General features: G+C 40.4%; 1 protein-coding gene across 2 annotated transcripts in view; it reads left to right on the top strand.

Moving 5' to 3' along the window:
- Window positions 1-2,109: 2,109 nt before the first annotated feature.
- SPTBN1 (spectrin beta, non-erythrocytic 1) overlaps window positions 2,110-19,526 on the top strand; it is a 198,402-nt gene continuing 180,985 nt past the window's right edge. Inside the window, exon 1 of one of the 2 annotated variants that reach the window (XM_081265412.1) lies at window positions 2,110-2,488. The gene's annotated coding sequence lies outside the window, so the exon portion shown is untranslated. Of the gene's footprint in view, window positions 2,489-3,982; window positions 4,005-19,526 lie in introns of those variants that run through there. The other variant, XM_081265413.1, reaches the window with a different exon arrangement.

Below are 19,526 nucleotides of genomic sequence, written 5' to 3'. Positions count from 1 at the left end.
ATTTGGAAATAATAATTCTGAGTTGCCACCACTAATAAAGCTTTAAATTTTTTTTTCTTTTGTAGATTTTTGCCTTTCATAGAGATTTCTTCTCCAATAATCTCTCTAGATTTAGATTGTCTATTCTTTGAATTGTTTCTTTTTGGTCATTGGCACCCTGGACTCTCTTGGGTGATTTTTTTTTTTTTCACTGTAGAATGAGAATTTGAAATTGTAAAGCAAGTATGTACAGTGAAATTTTGAATACTTGTCTCACAGTTTTGGAATAATTACTGGTGCTTTGCTAGAGTAAAGCTCTAAGGTTGTGTGTGGCCCTTCTTTCTGAAGAAAATTTTAAAAACTTAAGTAGGAGTGGAATGGGGTAGGGAAAGTGAGTCATCCATCAAATGAAGATTTATTTAAATGCTGTTATCTGTGATAAAGGAAGCATTTAGGAGTCACCATTTCAGAATAGCTTTGGAAGAATTTGAAGTGTGGCATTTCCCAGTATTGCCTGTTGTTTTCTTTGGTATTCCATTAACATTGTCTGGGTGGGAGGTGCTGGGGCCATAGTAAAAAGTAAATAAGTGAAAGGAAACAACTTTGATTTCTCATGGCTTTCCTGTATTACCTAAGGAGGGCAGCAACTTCTATGTTGGTTCTGTTCAATTCTATTTGAGAGATTCTTGAGAACCCCCTAAGAGCTTGCTATAAAATGAACAAAGAACAAAGACCCTGCCCTTGGAGAGTTTACTTTCTGGTTGTATTGATTAACCTTCTGAGAAAAATATTGTTTTTTAATTATTTGTTTTCCTTAATTTTTTTCCATATATATCAAAAGTAAACCTTAGTACAAACTGGTGGTGAAGGCCTAAAAAGAAGAATCATCTTCAGTTTCCAGTGACAATTTCATTTAGTTTTATTCTAAAGTATTCCTTTTAAAAGTACAACAAAAATAAAACCCCATCAGACCAGGTTCTGTCGATTTGCATGATCCAAGCTACTTAACTGTCCCATATTTTTCATCCAGGTGATCAGATCTTCGGGGGAGAAAGCTCCCCGGACTTCTCCAAACAGGAAGGTCAGTCTTCTCTCAGAAAGCCTATAGTGTGCCTTGGGCACCTTACAGAGCAGGGAGAAAGCCATTTTTCTCCATCCGTTTTCTAAAGAGGGTTTCTATTCCGTGGTCATGGTGATTCACCACCTTTTCTTCCCTATAGTGGTAGTTCTAAAATTTGTACTCAGCAGGCTGGTGGGGGCAGGGTGGTAGTAGAGGAATAATAAGGGGTGCAAACATTTGAAAAGAGGCCCTTGCACTTAACAAAAACTCAAGGAAATGTCCAGAGTCTGTCTCAGGGAAAACCCAAGTCCTGAGGTCGTCTTGGGGGGCCTCCACTGCAGTAGGACAAAGCCACTCCTGAGTATCTAGGGGCCGGCACCTGGCCTCGGGTTCAAGTTGAGCCTGTGCTTAGGTGAGAGAGGTAGGAGTTGGATAAACCACTTGTAGGGTCTGTTCACAACTACCCTGGTGGGAGAGGATGAAAAATCATTCACGAAGGAGCTTAATACACTAACTCATGAGTAAGAACCCCGACTTCCCCCAACTCAGGGTTTCCACCGATAGGGTCGGCGTCATCTACCTTAATGCAGCTCGCAACCTACAAGACATCCTCACCCAGATGTAAAGCCAACCCAGCAAAAGACACTCTCAAACCTCCCTCAACACTCTCCATCACGTTCCAAACGCAAACATCGCGGGCGAAAAGAGGCTGCACAAGCCACGGAGAAAATTAGGCTGCCCTTTTCCATGGCGATAATCGAATTAGCCTCAAATTAAACGTGAAATTGGGCCTCGCTGGCTGTGGGGACAAAGCCCCCATTGTCCTTCTGTTGGGGTAGCGGCAGCAGCGGTGCCCACCCGGATCAGTCATTCCCCGCCACTAGGGACGAGGTACGAGCTGGGCCAGGGGAAGAGCCTCGGCTTGGGAAAGCGTGGACGCGCCTGAGGTTCGGCTCCAGAGCTGAACAGGCTCTGGGTGGGCGGCATCTGGCTTCGGGGCTGGGAGCGGGAGCTGAGGGAGGACTACGCAGGGAGGGAGCGGGAAGAGAGGAGAGTACGGAGGAGGGCATTCGGGAGAGCGTGTGTGTGCGCGCGCCCGCAGTCGGAGCCCGCGCCGCGCCGCGTCCGCGCGCTCTCTCTCCCCGCCCCTCGCCCCCCCCTCGTCGGCTTTCTCCTCCCCTCCTCCCCCCGCCCCTCGCGCGCCCGTCCAGCCCCCGGAATCAGTGCAGCTGTTGCCGTGCAGGCTGCGGATTCCTCCAGTCCCTCCCTCGGCCGCCTCTCCTCCCGGAGCGAGCGCGCAGCCCCGCGCACCAGCGCCCAGCGGTCCCGTCCTGTGAGCCCCGGCCCCAGCCGCGGACAGCCCCGCGGAGTCGCCTCCCGGCCCACCCGCCCGGCCGCCGAGGAGCGGGAGGAGGACGGGACCCCGGCGCCCCCACCCCATCCCCGGAGGTAGGTAGGGGGCCCGAGGCAGGAAGATGCCAACTCACTGGGGCTGCCTCCCGGGCAGGCTCCGCAGCGGCGACCGGCGGGCGGGCGGAAGGAGGGGCGCGGGCCCAGGGCCGAAGGACGCTGCTGCCCGCTGTTGCCCTGTGCCCGGGGAGCGGCGTGGGGGCGGGGAGGCTGCAGAGACCGGGCGGGGGCGACGCGGGGAGCCTAGGTCTCCGACGCTTATTAGAACTCCGGTGATGCGGGGCGGGGGGCGGGGGACGGCGGACTCCGCAGTGTGGCGGCCGCAGATCCGCGGTGCGCACCGCGGCTCTTGGGCCCCATCCCCAGCGCTGCAGCGCCGATTCCTCCTCCTATCCTTCTCCTTCCAACCCCGGGAAGCGACCCTTGGCACAAGGGTGGATGCAGAGTGGGCCACTGAAGGGGATATTTTCAGGTGCCCTCCCCTTGGCCTGGCGGGTGGGGAGCGGGGGCGGCGTTGACAGGGCCCGGCTGTGCGCGTAACGGTGCCGGGGATGCGGCCAGGCGTGGTCCTGGCTGTGCGGCGCTGCAGCTGAGCTGGAGGCGGCGGCCGCGCGGCCCCCTCCCGCTTTCCCGCCCCATCCTCGCGTTCACCACCCGCTCCTCGGCTCACCACCCCCTCCGCATCGCCCCCCCCCCGCCCTCCCTGTCGTCCCCACTCCCCCAGGGCTGGGCGTGAGCCGCCTCGGGGAGCCGAGCCGCCTGCGCCCGCCCATCGGCTCCTTCCACAGTCTCTTCAACAGGTTTGTACCAGCGCGAGGACCCTCCTGCCTGCCTTGGGGAGGTGGGCTGGCAGCCCCTCTCGTTATCACCTTTCATACCACTCCCGTGGCCCCTTTTTTGGAGGGGTGGCTTCCCTTTGTTTTTGTGATAGGAGAGGTGCCAGGTGGTGCCAGCAGATGGGGTGGGGGTTTATAGTACACAAAACGTTGTCCATTATTTTTCCAGTCAAAGCCAGAGCAGATATTGAGGAGAGGGCGAGTGTGGGGGTACTTCGACCAGAGGAGAAAAAGGGATTCGGTGGGATTTATTGGGGCGGGGATGTGCGTTTTTGGCAAGATGGATGGCTCGCGGTGCCCTCGCCGTGATGCAGCACAATGCTGCAGTATCGCAGCTTCCCCTAGTTTTCGCTGGCGGGGCTTGGCACGGCCACTCGGCGCCTGCGGCCCCCGCCCGGCCCCACCCAGGCCTCGGGGCTGCCCTAGGCCGGCGCCTGGAGTTGCTTCTACCTTGTCATGCTGCTTCAGCTGGATGTGGCTGCTGGAGGACCAGGTCACCTAGGTGTGAGGGGGAGAGAGTCTTCTTTTGGGGTGACCCCTCCTGCCCTGCCTCTTGGCTGTGCTCGAATGAAGGGGCGCCCTGCAGCACTAATGCAGGCCCAAGGAGCCGGCCAGCGGATGCGGATGGGAGTCTGATCTCCGACCAAGGGACCAGAGCCTTAGGGAGGGGCTGCAGAAGGACAGGGCCCAGTGGTGTGCGGAGGCAGTGGTGCATTCAGGTTGGCAGTCGCAGCTTTTCTGTGTATCACCCATAATCTGTATCCACAACCCAGCTGTGCATCAATTTTTTCATTTGTGAAAAGTTGTTTCTTAATTAGACCTTAACAGCTGTGACATTATTGCATCTCTTCTGTCTTTGGTCAGTACCAAGAAAATATAAAATTCCTATAGGAAATCATTATTTTAAAATGAAATAATTAATACATTTAGTTCTTAGGTTACTGGGAACATTTATAATGATTTTAGCATTCCATAGGTTGTTTCAAGGAATTTATGTTTCTGATGAATAGTAATTGATTCTTTTAACCTGTTTTTGCGATTTTATCATTTGCTTTTTGTGCAAGTCAAGTACAACTGCATATTTGTATTCTTTTTAAAGGATTATTAGGGTAGATAAATGTCATGATTAGTAATTAATTAGTATTCAGATTTTATTGATTTTAATAGGTTAAGTCTCCAGACATGACTAACGGAATTGTGATGGTTATAGGCTACACTTATGTTTGTTTGTATGTATTTTCTTATGCTTTAAAAAAAAAAAAAACACATGTGACTGGGGAGGGGGTGGAAAAGGGCAGACTACTGGTGGCTCTGTGGCTGGTGTCCAATCAGAATGAAATGGTTCCCAATGTTGTCTGTTTAAGTGTGTGCTAGTACGCAGGACATTTCCCTTCAAAATGTCATCCTTATGTTTCATTTGTTCAGCATGGGATGGCAAATGGGATGTATTCCTGAGATCATTCCAGGATCCTAAAATGTGTAAGTGAAAAGGAAATTTCAATGTGCAAACTGGAAGGGAAGGTCAGCATTTCAACGCCAAGGGCGTGTCTGATCTTAAAAAAAAAATCTCGGAATGAATCTCAGTGCAGAACACAACTGCCTGTAAATAGTGTGGTGTATGTGTATTATTTTGAGTTTCTCTAATAGAGGGCAGTTAAAATATGGAACTCTTGATTTGTGCTTCATTGTTGTCCTGTTTGTATAAAATGGTGTTGCATACATGTTGGTAAAGGCTTTTTTTTTTTTCTTTTTGAGTATTATTTGCATGGATTATCCTGGTGTTTTGGATTTACTATGTTGTAAGAAATATCCTGTGTTGATGTCACGGAGGTTTAGCTGTTCTGACTTACACACCAGGTGCAGAACTCTATCGAGTTAAGCTCTTCATAACTCTGTTGTGTCTTGATAACCTTCATCTGAGACAATGAGAAGTATTGGGTCAGTGAAGGAGCTGCTGTCCCTTAGTGAACTTCCTTGGTTGAGGCCTGTAAAAAGGATTTCTTGGGCAGGGCTAGTAACAACTCTTGATGTTCTAGGAGCAAGTGAGAAGACCTCACTTGCCAGTGTGACACGTCCTGAGCAAAGGTCTGGTATTGACAGCGCTTCCTGCAAGAATTAGTTTAGTTACTTTGTCCTAGTGTCTAAAAGTCTCACTTTCCATGTGGAGGTACTGCTTTGAGATGGAAGGATTTTACAACTACTTAAACGAGCATATTTTTATTTGTTTATTTATATGTTTTGAGATGGGATATTGGTATGTTGCCCAGGCTTATTTATCTTGAACTCCTGGGCTCAATTAATCCTCCCACTTCATCCTCCCAAGTTGCTGGGACTACAGGTGTGTGCTACTACTCCCAGATAAAAATATATATTTAGGAATAATCTTAAAGCCAATTTAAAAATTTTTTTTAATTTATTTTTTACATGTAGTGATATGAGTCTCTTTTAATTATGTGGGGCCCTGACCAAGATCTTCATTGTAATCAGGCTTTATTTAATGTTCTGTGAATTTCCTTATGATAACCCTGATTTCTTCTGGCTATACTATTCAGAAGGCAAACCATCCTTCCATGAGTAAAGGACTAATACTCTTGCTAGAAAAGCCCCTTCTGTAGCGCAGTAGATCTCTTAAGTTTACAGTCTTTGCATTTTCTCCAAGACCTAGTTTAGTGCTCTGATTTTTCTGGTGACATTGTAGAAGTAATATCTTCAATCTTTTTTCTACCTTGGTGAGAAAAATTAAGTTTTTCCAACTAGATACACCCATATTTCTGTTTTTAACCATCTCTGGAAAAGGCATTTTCATAATGTCCCTTGATATCATATGAGTTGCATGGACCACCGACATTAGAATCACTTAAAAGTTTTTTATAAATGCAGATTCTTAAGCCCCACTTTTTACCCTCTCCATCAGCCTCTTCATTTTAGTAAGACCCCTAAATGATTTGTATGAACATTAAATAAGAAAGTCTGCTCCACTCTTTCAGTTAAGGGAACTCAATATCAAAAAGATTTTTTTAGATTATAATCAGTGTTTTAGGTTCTTTTATAAAATACCTCTGAAGTTGAAAAAGTCTCCCCCTCCCAATAAGGCACTAGTCTAGTACATTGCATTTTGAGATTGACATTATAGTCCCAAGATTCATCCATTTTATTGCTGTAGTTTATTCATTTTCACTGCATATAGTATTCTCCCATAGATTATTTCTTCTTTCTGCTGTATATGGAGATTGAGTTGATTCCGGTTTTTTAGTGCTATAAAAGGGCTACTGTGAGTGGTTTTGGTACAAGTCTCTTGGTACACATGTGGAGACAAACACACACACACACACACACACACACACACTCTTTGAGTATGAAATTTGCTGGATCACAGAGCATGTGTATCATCAATCTTAGTAGATAATGCCCAACTATTTCCCAGGGTGATTGTACTAGTTGTGTTCCCATTAGTGGTGTGTTAAGTATTGCAAATGTTCCACAATATTTCCCCAGCTTTAAAATCTTATCCAGTCAATGTTAGTGAAATGTTATTTCAAACTTTTGTTTGTAACTTCCCTGAAGTTTTTTTAATATTAATTTATTATCAACTATTAGGGTTCCTTCTTTTGTGAAGTGCCAGTTCAGTCTTTTGCCAGTTTTTCTTTTCCTATTGATTTATAGATGTTCTATATGTAGATTGCCTACTAATCCCTTGTAGATAGTATGTGTTGTAAAAACTGTCTCCTGGGCTGGGGTTGTGACTCAGTGGTAGAACATTCACTCGACTGGCATGCATGAGGCACTGGGTTCAAACTTCAGTACCACATAAAAATAAAGTAAATGTACTGTGCATCTACAACTAAAGAAATATCTCCTATTTTGTGTGTGTGTGTCTGTGTGTTTAAATTTTTAGTTGTAGATGGACACAGTACCTTTATTTTATTTATTTATGTGGTGCTAAGGACTGAACCCACACAGCAAGGCAAGTACTCTATGGCTGAGCCACAACCCCAGCTGTGTGTGTGTGTGTTTGTGTGTGTGTGTGTTAAAACCTTTTTGTGGTTTCTTTTTATGAACAGTTGTTTGTTTATTTGTTATTTGTAATTTTAGGAGAGTCATAGTCAGTTTTTGTTTAAGGTTGTAAGGATGATTTTGTTATTGCACAAAAATTTGGAAAGAATATATATATATATATATATATATATATATTTGGGGCGGTACTGGGGATTGAAATCAGGGGCACTCGACCACTGAGCCACATCCTCAGCCCTATTTTGTATTTATTTAGAGACAGGGTCTCACTGAATTGCTTAGCACCTCACCATTGCTGTGGCTGGCTTTGAACTTGTGATCCTCCTGCCTTAGCCTCCCGAGCTGCTGGGATTACAGGCATGCGCTACCACACCTGGCAAGAACATTGGTTTTGAAGTCAAAAAGAGCTAAGCCTAAATCCTTTTGCCATCGTACTCTAGCCTTGTGACTATAGCTGGGTCACTATCCTTGGGTCAGTTACTCTCATGACCAGTTTCTTCATCAGAAAAATCAAGTATTATGTACTTGCTTATATTGTTGTTATGTGACAGCAGTATGCAGTGCCAGGCACATAGTACATGTTCAGTTAATACTGATTCTTTTCCTCTCTTGGGAATATTTAATCTGTATGCGCCACAAACCCATTTTGGTGTGCTTTGCAAAAACTACATAAGCAGTTTTATATCAGAAGAGCCATTAAACAGCTTATTCTAATTCCATTTCTTTCTTCAGATTTTTAAAATTTTTAGTAATAGATAGACACAATACCTTTATTTTATTTATTTATTTTTATGTGGTGCTGAGGATCAAACCCAGTGCCTCACATGTGCTAGGCAAACACTCTACCACTGAGCCGCAATTCCAGCCCTAACTTCCGTTTCTTAAAAGTCTGTGTTACCAATGGAATTTATGTATTAACATAGACTGTAATGACCCCTTGCTAGAAACTGAAACCCTTCATCAATTTAGGTTCTAGTACTTAATAGTAGTATAATTATACTTAATTGTAAACAGTTATTTTTACTAGTAAGCATTTATATTATTAATAATCTCTATTTGCTTCCACTCTGAAATTACTTTGCAATGTTATTTTCAGCTTGATAAAGAATTATTGGAAACATTCTCTTGCCAGGATTTGCAGTTGTGGGCTGGCCTAAAGTTGAATAGGAACTAGTTCCTGAGTCCAAGAACTATGTCTTTAGCATATAGAATATACTTTTTGGACACAGAAGTTAAAATACTTTTTACTTACCAGGTGAGACTTCAGCAAACCATTAGCCCTCTGGTTTTAGATCTAATTGTATAAAATGAAAAACTTTTATAAAAGTAAACCACAGTGGAGGTTAAAACATGGCACATATACCACTGCTTTCTGTTCCTGGCAAATATTAAAAAATCAATCATGGGGCCAACTAGAGTGGCATGTGCCTATAATTCCAGCTGCTTGGGAAGCTGGGGCAGGAAGATTGCAATTTCAAAGTCATCCTCAGCAAGTTTTGAGGCCCTAAGCAACTTAGCCTGATCTTGTCTCAAAATAATAAAAAAAAAAGGTTTGGGGGTGTGGCTTAGTGGTTAAGCTCCCCAGGTTCAATCCCTGGTACAAAAATAAAAATGAAAAACAGTCATTGGCCAAGCGAGATGGTACATGTCTGTAATCCCAGCTACTGGAGAGACTGAGGCAGGAGGATCACAAGTTTGAGGCCAGCCTTGGCAATTTAACAAGTCTTTATCAATCAATCAATCAATCAATAGGCCTGGAGATATAGCATGTGCAAGGCCCTAGGTTCAATCCCCAGTACTGGGTGGTGGCTGAGGTTGGGGAGGGGATCAGTTATGGTTCTGTTTTTCCACTGGGTTGAGAGAGAGCCTCAGGAACTTTTTCAGCATTGCTTGAGGCAGAAACTACCCATTGATCAAATGTGACCCTCAGGATTTTGTTTTTGTTTTGTTTGCCATGCTGGGGATGAAACCCAGGGCCTCATGTGTGCTGTTGTGCCTCCAGCTTTGGCACCCAGGTTTTAGATCCTGTGTACTTCTAAATTCTGTGATTAAAAGACATTTGAATAATCAGTACATTGACAGTTTAGAACACAGTGAGGCAGGAGGAAGAAGCTACAAGCAACAGGACTGGAGAGAGGTGTTTGTGGCCTCCAGAAATTGAGGGAGCCAAGTCCCAGGGAATGAGAGAAAGGGGAAAGATGGGGCAGTGGTTGTCAAAGCCCAGCCCCATGCCAGCTGCTGCAGGGTGAATGGATGGGAGACAAAACAAGTAAATGAGGAGCTAAGGAGATAAAGGGTTTAAGTTCAAATGATGACAAAGAGCCTGACTGGCGATGACAGAAATAGATGGGTAGATATTGGGTTGTAAAAGTTTGAAGTTGCAGAGCCTTCAATAGTGATGATGCTGAGGTCTTTGTTTAGAGCGGGTCCCCGAGCTCTGGGTTCTCCATTCTCACAGCCTACACTTAGTGAACTGCTAAGATGTCTGTGCCTCAAAATCTTCACCTGTAAAGTGATGGTGAGACTGAGGCAAGTTTCAAGTTTTGAAATGCAAACTTAATACAAACTTAGTGGAAAACAGTGGGTTATATGTGTAATGGAAACCTCATTGCCTAGGATTATTAAAGCTAAGTGGACCAGGCGTGGCAGCACATTCCTATAATCTCAGCTGTTTGGGAGTCTGAGGCAGGAGGATTGGAAGGTCAATCCTCTTTGACAAGTTAGCAAGACCCTGTCTCAAAAAATAAAATAAAATAAGATAAAATAAAATAAAATAGAAAGGGCTGAGGATGTAGCTCAGAGGTAAAATACCCTTGAGTTCAGTCCCCAGAAGCAACCTTTTCCCCCCCAAAGCTAAATGAGATTGTTTAGTACCTATCATAATAAATGTTAATGATTATAAAATATGAAATTTTTGCTTATTTTTTCTCAATTTCATGTTTTCTTTGAATAAGTTGTTTGATTTGTTCAGAAAAGATACATTTCAGCAAATAATATTAGTCATTTAGATAACTACAAAGAAAATCTGATTAATGTAAATGATTTTTTAAAAAAACTAGAAAACATTAAAACCTTTTTATCTCAGAAGGGGGTCAGAGTAGAGAGCTTATAAAAGAAATCAAGGAGGCAGATCATTATATTAAACTGTTCAAATTCAACAGCATGTGAAGCACAAATTAAAACAATAGATTAACTTTCCTCTTACATTATTATGGGGTGGGGGTGGGGGACTGGGGATTTAATGCAATGATAGAGCCCTGGCCTAGCATGTGCAAGCCCTAGCACTGCAAAACAAACAAACGAACAAATGATTAAAAAAAATAATAATAATGGTGTTGGTGCTGCTGTGAGATGGGAACTCTGTATCACCTATTAAGAGAGCATTTGGATTAATACAAACTTAGTGGAAAACAGTGGGTTATATGTGTAATGAAAACCTTATAAATGTTTAAACTTTTTGGATTGAAATCCCACATACAGCTTTTTAACCTAAATAGATAACTAAAAATAAGGACAGAGGTTTTTTTAAACATGGATTTTTTTTTTTAATAACACCAGTCAAGAACCATCAAAAATGTTTTCTACTGGAGCGTAATTAAATACATTACATTATAAATTAGATTATAGTGCTTAAAATAGTGGCTAGGAAGAATATTACCGAATGGAAAAATGCTGACCATGTGACATCCACTGGAAATACTTGTATGCAAAGCAACATAATGTAGTATGATCCCAGTTATATTAAGTAAAAGGCTGGAAAGAAATACATTAAAATATTAGTGGTTTGTTTTGGGTGTTGGGTTGATAGGAGATTTCCTTTCCTATATGAAAGAAAATTTCTGTGGCTTAATGTTTCTTATTTAAAGTTTTGAAATATTTTACACATACAAAAGGGTTCAGTAAACAGTATAATATCTGACATTGAGGACCTTTTTAAAAATACTATATTTTATATTTTGTTTAGAGACAGGTTCTTGCTGGCTGGCCCTCAACTCCCTGGGTCAAGTGATCCTCTTGCCTCAGCCTGCCCAGTAGCTGATACTTCAGGTGTGCGCCACTGTGCCCAACAGGACTTTTTAAAAATATAATCAAAAAAGCAGATAACACTTTAATTTTTAAAAAGGAAAGAAAAAGAAGATCTGGCCAATTATAGATCATTATGAAGGAACTGTTTAAAATTTCAAAAGACTATGTCATATCTGTACTTCTCTGGACTTTTTGTAAGAGCAGAGGTAAGATGAGTAAGAATCTTAAAGTGTAGGTCTGAGAGAAGGTAGGGCATTGGGAATTATTGGAATGCTGACTTGATTCTCTACACTATTCTGAGTCAGCTTAAACGGGGAAGAGTAGGATTCTTTAGTATTTCCAATATGCAAACTTTAGCAGAACAGAGGAATTCTGTTGACATGCATGTTCTCACTTTTGGAAGCCCAAACACTGCTGCTGATTTCACAACCATTAAACCATTGTATTTCATTGAAAAATGGTCAGAAATATAAAATGCCAAGTGAACATTTTAAAATAAAAGTTACTCTAAATTTAGATATATTTTCAATGAATTGTCTCAACATTTGGGAATGTTATAGGCTAACATTGGGAAGAACTAATTCTCGTGATAACCTTTCTTTTTTTTGTATGAAAAATTCTTGTGCAATGTTATATGTTGCATACATATGTAGATATATGATGCAAACGTATCATGTTTGTTTTTTGTGTGCGTGTCTCTGTGTAATAATCTTTACCATGAAGGGAGGCAAAGGACTATTTTAAGACTTTTCTAAATGGGGTGTTGATATCCGCACAGTATTTTGAAGATAAATCTCATGAATGAGTCAATTTGTCCTTAGTGTTTGGGAAGGAGTAGTACTTTTTATATGGTCCAAGTTCCTGACTGTACCAATACTTTGTAAAGTGCAACTTACAAAACTAACTTATTTACTTCCATGAATTTTGTATTTTTCTGTCATGAACTTTAACTAAAGGGTTTTTTGAAGAGGGTTTAAAGGATTAATTGTACTTTGAGATATGAAAGTAAGATGTTGGGCTGGGAGTGTAGCTTAGTGGTTGGGTACCTGCCTAGTGTGTGTGAGGTTCTGAGTTTAACTCATATACTGCAGAAAATAAACAAAATAACTACAGAAAATGAAAATCAGAGGTTATAATTTCAAGATTGCTTTTAAGATTGACTCATTTATGGGGATGTGGCTCACCACATACAAACAAAGATGTTGTGTCCACCAATAACTAACTAACTAAATGAATAAAAAAAAAAGATTGACTCATTTATAGAAGTTATGATTCTATTCTTAATAAATTCTCAACTGTAAATACCTGAATCATTTTTAGAGCCACTGGATGTTCTGCTCTAGAATCTACAATTCTCTCCTAATTCTGATCTTTTTTTCCCCTACTGTGGTGCTGAGGATTGAACCCAGGGAGCTCTTGCATGTTAGGCAAGAGCTCTACCAACCGAGCTACATCCCACATCCTAATTTTAATGTTTTATATGCAAATTTGAAACCACTATTTATGTAGCAAAATATATATAAAGAATATAAACTGTAGATTTTTACCCAACAGATCAACCAGCATGAGATTTAGAGTGGTATATAAATATAATAGAATTTATTATTTTGAAGTATGTATGTTCAGTGTATAATTTGCACAGTGAAATATGTTTATACTTAGAAAGTTCATGAGCCTGTTAACAGTGGTTATCTCTAGGACTGGGAAAGAGAAGGTTTCATTCTGTCAATATTTATTCTCTCCTTATTTTCCAGATCTTGAGAAGTACTTAATAAACTCTTGGTCTATAGCAAAGATATCTTATTATTTCAGAGCAAACCTCATTATAGCTGGATAAAAATAAATAAAATAATCAGCTAAATACATGCTCTATTTATATTTTTTTACCAGAACTTATAGAAAATTAGAATTAATATTGAAGGTATAAAGAATACTGAAATTTTTAAAGGATTTTTCCATTCCTTAATTTAATGTGCATTTTGTGAGAGCTCTGGCATTTCCGTACTTCCATGGAGTGTGGGAAAAGATGTAGGAACTGGGCCACAGGAGCCTGACTAAAACATTGTCCAGGAGGACATCAGCCTCTGATGGCTATAGCCTTTGGCTCTGGCTGAAGTTTCTTCTTGTTTCCCTACTCTTTTGTGTGGTTCTTTCAGAGATAATTTTTGTTCTAGTGTGTTTGCCTCAAGGCCAAATCTGAATGTTAAAAGACTGAGCATTTTTTCTGGAATATTCTTCACCAGCTGTATGGCCCTTTTCCTTCTTTATATTACTTACTTAAAGGGAAAGGAGAACTCAGATTCTTCCTGAAAAGAATGCTTATTTATTTTACTCTGTAACATGCAAACATTTTTCTTTATATGAAGTATGGGGGAACTTTCATAGTGAGTTGCAATAATCCCCATGTAACCTGTGCCTCCTGTGCTGGGGGATTGAACTCAGGTCCTTGAACATGCCAGGCAAATACTTCACCACTGAACTGCACCTCCTGCCCTACATAGTCTTAAAATGCTCATTAAAAAAAAAAAAGAAAAATCACTTGGGGCTGGGGTTGTGGCTCAGAGGTATAGCACTCACCTAGCGTGTGCAAGGCCCTGGGTTCGATCCTCAGCACCATATAAAAAAATAAATAATAATAATAAACAAAGGTACTGTGTACAACTAAAAAGAAATAAATATTTTTATACTTTAAGATTCCTGAATATTTGACAGTGACTGATAATATCTATAGTTTATGTGTTCTCTGTGTGTGTGTGTGTGTGTTTCATGGATGGTTTATAAAAATATATGCCTTCAGAAAGCCATAAATTACCATTAAAATCATTATAACAAACATATAAAAAAATAAAAAGACCTTCTTTTTATTATCAAAATAATAGACATTTATTGTAGATCATGTGGAAAATAAAGATGAACACAGGGGTAGGGGTGTAGCGCAGTGGTAGAACTCTTACCTAGTACTTGAGAGGCCTGGAGTTTAATCCCAGCATTGCATACAAACAACAACAAAAAAAGCTGAACATAAAAAGAAAATTAAAATCCCTGTGTATTCTAGGACCCCAGAAACAGGCAGTTAACATTGGTTTCTGTTCTGGAAGTCTTTTCCCCTTCTGTGCTTATTTCTCATCTTACCAATATATAATAAGGGTCAATTTTCAAATCTTATGCTAAAAATATAAAGTTTTTAACAGTCTGTATAATCATGCGTTAATACAAGAGCATGGCAAAACATAAAATGTGATTACTGGTTTGTAGTTAAAGTTGTCACATGAACACTGTTCCTTGAGCTGTTTAGGAGTCAGGGTATTAGAGGAAAATGGTGAAGAAACAGAGAACCCAAAATTTGTTGTTATAGATATTTCTTCCCTCTGAATAAAATCTTTTTACAGTGGAAAAATACCAGAAATTAAGTTCTCATTAGATAATGTGGGCTTTCTGTTTTGTTTTGAAAGGAATTCCCATCAGAGTTGCATTGATTCCCTTGAGAGAGATCTCTGTATGCTTCGGACAACATCTGATTTTACTTTGTGTCTTCAGATTTTAGAGAGTCTTTGAAACAGCTACCCCATAATGTGTCACAAATGGAATGGATGTGGTTAGTATAATCTTGGTTTTCCATGTAATAAATTTTACTCAGCTGGCTTTGGTTGTAATTGTTGAAAGTGTAGACTAGAGCTCAGCTTTCTTAAGGTCTTTGTATTTTGGATCTAGGATAGGTTTCAAGAAGAAAAAGCAATATACATATTTGATTATGAAAGCCAGTTCTCCAATTCCTAGACCATCAGACGAGACAAGTGGCATACTGATCATTCTTTGTTTCCTTGGTTCTAGTTGTTGGGCCCTTTCTTTCTGTCTATCTGTGTGTGTGTGTGTGTGTGTGTGTGTGTGTGTATATATATATATATATAATAGATGGACACAATATCTTTATTTTGTTTGTTTATAAAATAAATTTTATTTGTTTATTGTGGTGCCAGGGATAGAACCCAGTGCCTCACACATGCTAGGCAAGCACTCTACCACTGAGCCACAACCCCACCACTTATTGGGCCCTTTCTGAAGTAGGTACTAAATGACTTCCCCACATGCTGAGGGAAAAGAGGGTGGTCGTCCCCTTTCATTGGGAGAGAAAGAAGACCCCTTTCAGCAATTTCCATAAGGCACTTTGGGGTTATTGCTAGTTTCATTTGAGATAGTTGGGCCTCTGGGCAAAGTGGCAAATGGTGTTCTTGGCTTGAACACTATAGGCTGGGTGATGAAGTTGGGCTGCACTAGGTGGGCTTCTTTTCTCCAAATAAGGAAGTCTTCAGAAACTTCTAGCCTGATAGGAATCATTCTCATTGCAGAGGGTGGATACTCCTCAAGGGAAATGCTTGATGGTTATTGTGCTGGGCTGTCTTAAGCCTGGGTTGGAGGCCTCTTGATCTCCAGGAGGCTGCAAATGTTGGGCCTTGACACTTGAGATGGCAGTGATCCCAGGCAAGGGCCGTGGGGTCCTGGTGGCCCAGGTTAAGGGAGGGCAAGAGGCTGGAATGTGGCCTTAGCTGGACCTTTCACTGGATAAGAACACCTGTCACTATTTTTGGAGGTGAGTGGTGGCCAGAGGTATCAGTCAGGTGACTTTTCTGAGAGGGCTCTGGTCCTTCTCATAGCGGATTGACAACTCTGTGCTGCCAGCTGTCCTCAAATTCCCAAGTTATCTCCCCCGGGGGTGGAACAGAGGAAGCGCCTCAATCCTGAAGCGGAGAGATCTGTGTACCATTTGGGAAGGAAAGAAACCTGCAGTTTATTTTATTTTAAAGGTAGGGTTTTTGTTTGTTTGTCTGTTTGCTTGTCATAAAATCAGTACCCACTACTAAGGAATTCCCGAGTTTCCTTGACACTCATTGGGATGGTTTCTCAGTTTGAAAGACTTACTTTGCTTTCCTAATGTGTGTTCCTGACATGAAGAACACCAGCTTTCCTCCTAGCTCTAAAAAATCTCACTGATTCTTAAAGTGTAAGAGTTTAATTTGCAGGCTGAATTATCATCTTGTTTTGAAAGAAGATTATTTTTGTGTGTCAGTGAATTTTTTTTTTTTACGTATTTTTCTGGCTGTGTGAATTATTTTATTATTGTGTGTTTGCTTGCATTGTAAAATTAATATTAGTATGTATTTCCCCTGGACTACCCTCTTGCTAAAGGAAACTTGCCCACATGAAATAAGTATAATTTTTGTGGATCATACTTGAGAACTGCTTCTCAATCTTTTCTACTTTCAAAATAACCATATCAAATAAATGCAAGAGGACTGGGGTTGTGGCTCAGTGGTAGAGCAACTTGCCTCTCATGTGTGGGGCACCTGGTTCATCCTCAGCACCACATAAATAAATAAAATGAAAGTATTGTGCCCATCTACAACTAAAAATTAAGAAGAAATTTAAAGAGTATATGGATAGCTGGCCTATCTCTGGAATATTGTGCAGCTGTGCAGAACATGAAGCTTAAATGTGCTAATTAAAATTTATGTTTTTAGCAAGAATGGAATGTGACAGCCAGTGGTTAACCATTCCAGTTTGCTTTTGAAGATGACTTTTTTTTTTTTTTTTTTGCTAAATATTAACACTTAAGAGAGTCCTCTGACTTTTAGAAAATGCATTTGCTATGTTAAATTGTTCTTTTCACAGAGGTAATGGAGCTCATTTAATATTGGGATTATCCTTTAAAATACACCCCATTAATAATGTGTTTTAAAATGCAGGCAGTGGCAGCATGACTCAGGTTTAGCATCTGCAGTCCAGGTGTCCTTTTTGGGGGGGGGTTATCTTTTTTTCCTTCTCTTTCAGTTCTCCTTCTTTGGTTAATGAATACTTAGTCTTTCTTTGAACAGTAAGGAACAGAATTTCTCCCCAGTTTGACCAGTATTCTGGTTATTTGTTTTGAGGACCAGCCTGAATTGGATTCCTTTGACCAAGTTGGTGGTGGCCTGTTTTTTTTTCCTTAGGCATTGTGCAAAGTGACATGATGGGAAGAAATGGCAGGTTGGTTGTATAATGTGGCAACATCTTACTTGATATGCCTTTAGAGATAAGTGGGATGTGATTCCAGCAAGGGTGTGCATAAAAAGTTGGAATGTGTTGGAAAACTGCCGAGAGATTGGGAGCAAGCTGTGTGACAAGCACTAATGCAGCCTGGGTCTGCCTTAAGATAGTTAGTTGCAGGTTAACAAAATATCTTTAAACTTGTCATTTCACTGGAGCAAAATTGCTCCTCTGCATGTATTTCTAAGACATGGACGTGATTGCTTTCCTCTTTATTTTCATGTTGTTTATTTGTTTAGTACAACAGTTAAAAGAAATCTTATAAGTTTATGCAGGCAAATAGTTCTTTTATAACATCTTACCTTGCATGGCTTTACTGGACTAATCAGTAAGGCATTATCCCAAACTTCACTTTTTAGTTCTTCCACCCCACATTTTTCACTCCCTGAGAAATATGCCATCTTTGTGCTTGAATAAAATTGGGGCTCTGAAAATTTAAAACAAAATTCCTGTATTTTATGTGTTTGATGGGCATTTGGACGTGGATTATTGATGTTTGACACCAAAACACTGTAAAGGCAGAATAAGAGGCATTGGGCACTATCCTGTAGAAGGAACTGGTTCACCTAAAAATAAATAAAATGAAGGTATCGTGTCCATCTTCAACTAAAATATTCTTTTCCCCTCTCCTATCAGTTCTCCTTCTTTAGTTGATGAATATTTAATCTCTCTTTGAGCAGTAAGATATGGCATTTCTCCCTAGTTTGACCAATATTCTGGTTATATATTTTGAGGACCAGTGTGAGTTGGATCTTTTAGACCAAGCTAATGGTGGTCTGATTTTTTTTAATATATTTTGTTTTTAGTTGCAGATACCTTTATTTTATTTATTTATTTTTAGATGGTGTTAAGGATTGAACCTAGTGTCCTACACATGCTAGGCAAGTACTCTACCACTGAGCCACAACCCCAGTCCCCTTTTTTGACTTCTTATGGTCATTGTGGTTTCTCATCAGTACTTGATTCTTGTTTGTAATTGATTACCTTCCTAACCATGGTCTCTCAGTTCTTTTCAGTAGAAAGGCAAAATTTTAAAGTGAGACAGTGAAAACAAAGCAAGTGGGGGCCAGTCTTGGGATGGGTTCTGTATGGTTGTGAGCCTGATGGTGATGTGATCACAGTTGGGGGGTGGCTGGAGGTGGCTTTAGCCAGATAGTTAGTTTGGACTCTCTGAAGTTGAAATGTTAAAATGAAAATACAGTATGTGGATTAATAAGAGGAAATAAAAAGAACCAAGGATTATATGTCAAATATTTGAAAACAGTGAGTGAATTTTGAGGGGCTTAAATACAACCTAAGTTCCAATTAAGATACTTTTAAAAATATATATATTTTTAGCTGTAGTTGGACACAATACCTTTATTTTATTTATTTATTTTTATTGGTGCTGAGGATTGAACCCAGTGCCTTGCACGTGCTAGTAGGCAAGCGCTCTATTGATGAGCCACAACCCCAGTCCCCAATTAAGATATCTTCAAAGAAAATCTAAAAGATAGCATTAACAGATATCATAATTATCCCATTATCAAGTCCATTAAAAATTTGGATTTAGGGCTGGGGATGTAGCTCAGTGGTAGAGTGCTTGAATAGTATACGTGAGACCCTGGGTTCAGTCCTTACTACTACAAAAAAATTAAAGTTAGACAAATTGTTATAATTTTATAGCTCTTTAGGGTATTATGCAGATGGTCATTTTTTAATCACTTTCTTCATATTTTTAGTAACTTCTACCTAAATTTTGCTTTGTCACTTTCAGTATCTTATATGTCTCAAAGGTCTGCTCATCCATTTCTTATATAGAAACATTATTTCTGGCTCTGTGTAAGTGACTTATGTGAAGATGCAGTATTAATATAATTACTATGCCCTTTGGTCAATAGAGTTGAAGTTAAGCATGTTTTAGGTATGTTTTTATATCATGTAAGAAACATTTTGTGTTTTTATAGTGTGGAAAAATATTTTGTGGAAAACATGTAGACAGTTTCTTTAGGTGTCTTGATGTTTTCATTTTTAGATGGTAAATGAACTCTCTTGTGTTATTGTTGACATGTTAGAAAATTTCTTTATTGACTTTATGCCTTCTACATTTTTTAATTCTGTTTTTTCTTTAATATATATCC

This window comes from Spermophilus citellus (genome assembly GCF_964194105.1).
Source record: "Spermophilus citellus genome assembly, chromosome: 13".
Taxonomy (NCBI): domain Eukaryota; kingdom Metazoa; phylum Chordata; class Mammalia; order Rodentia; family Sciuridae; genus Spermophilus; species Spermophilus citellus.
The sequence above is the reverse complement of the archived record's forward strand: the minus strand, read 5'-3'. Positions and strand labels throughout refer to the sequence as shown.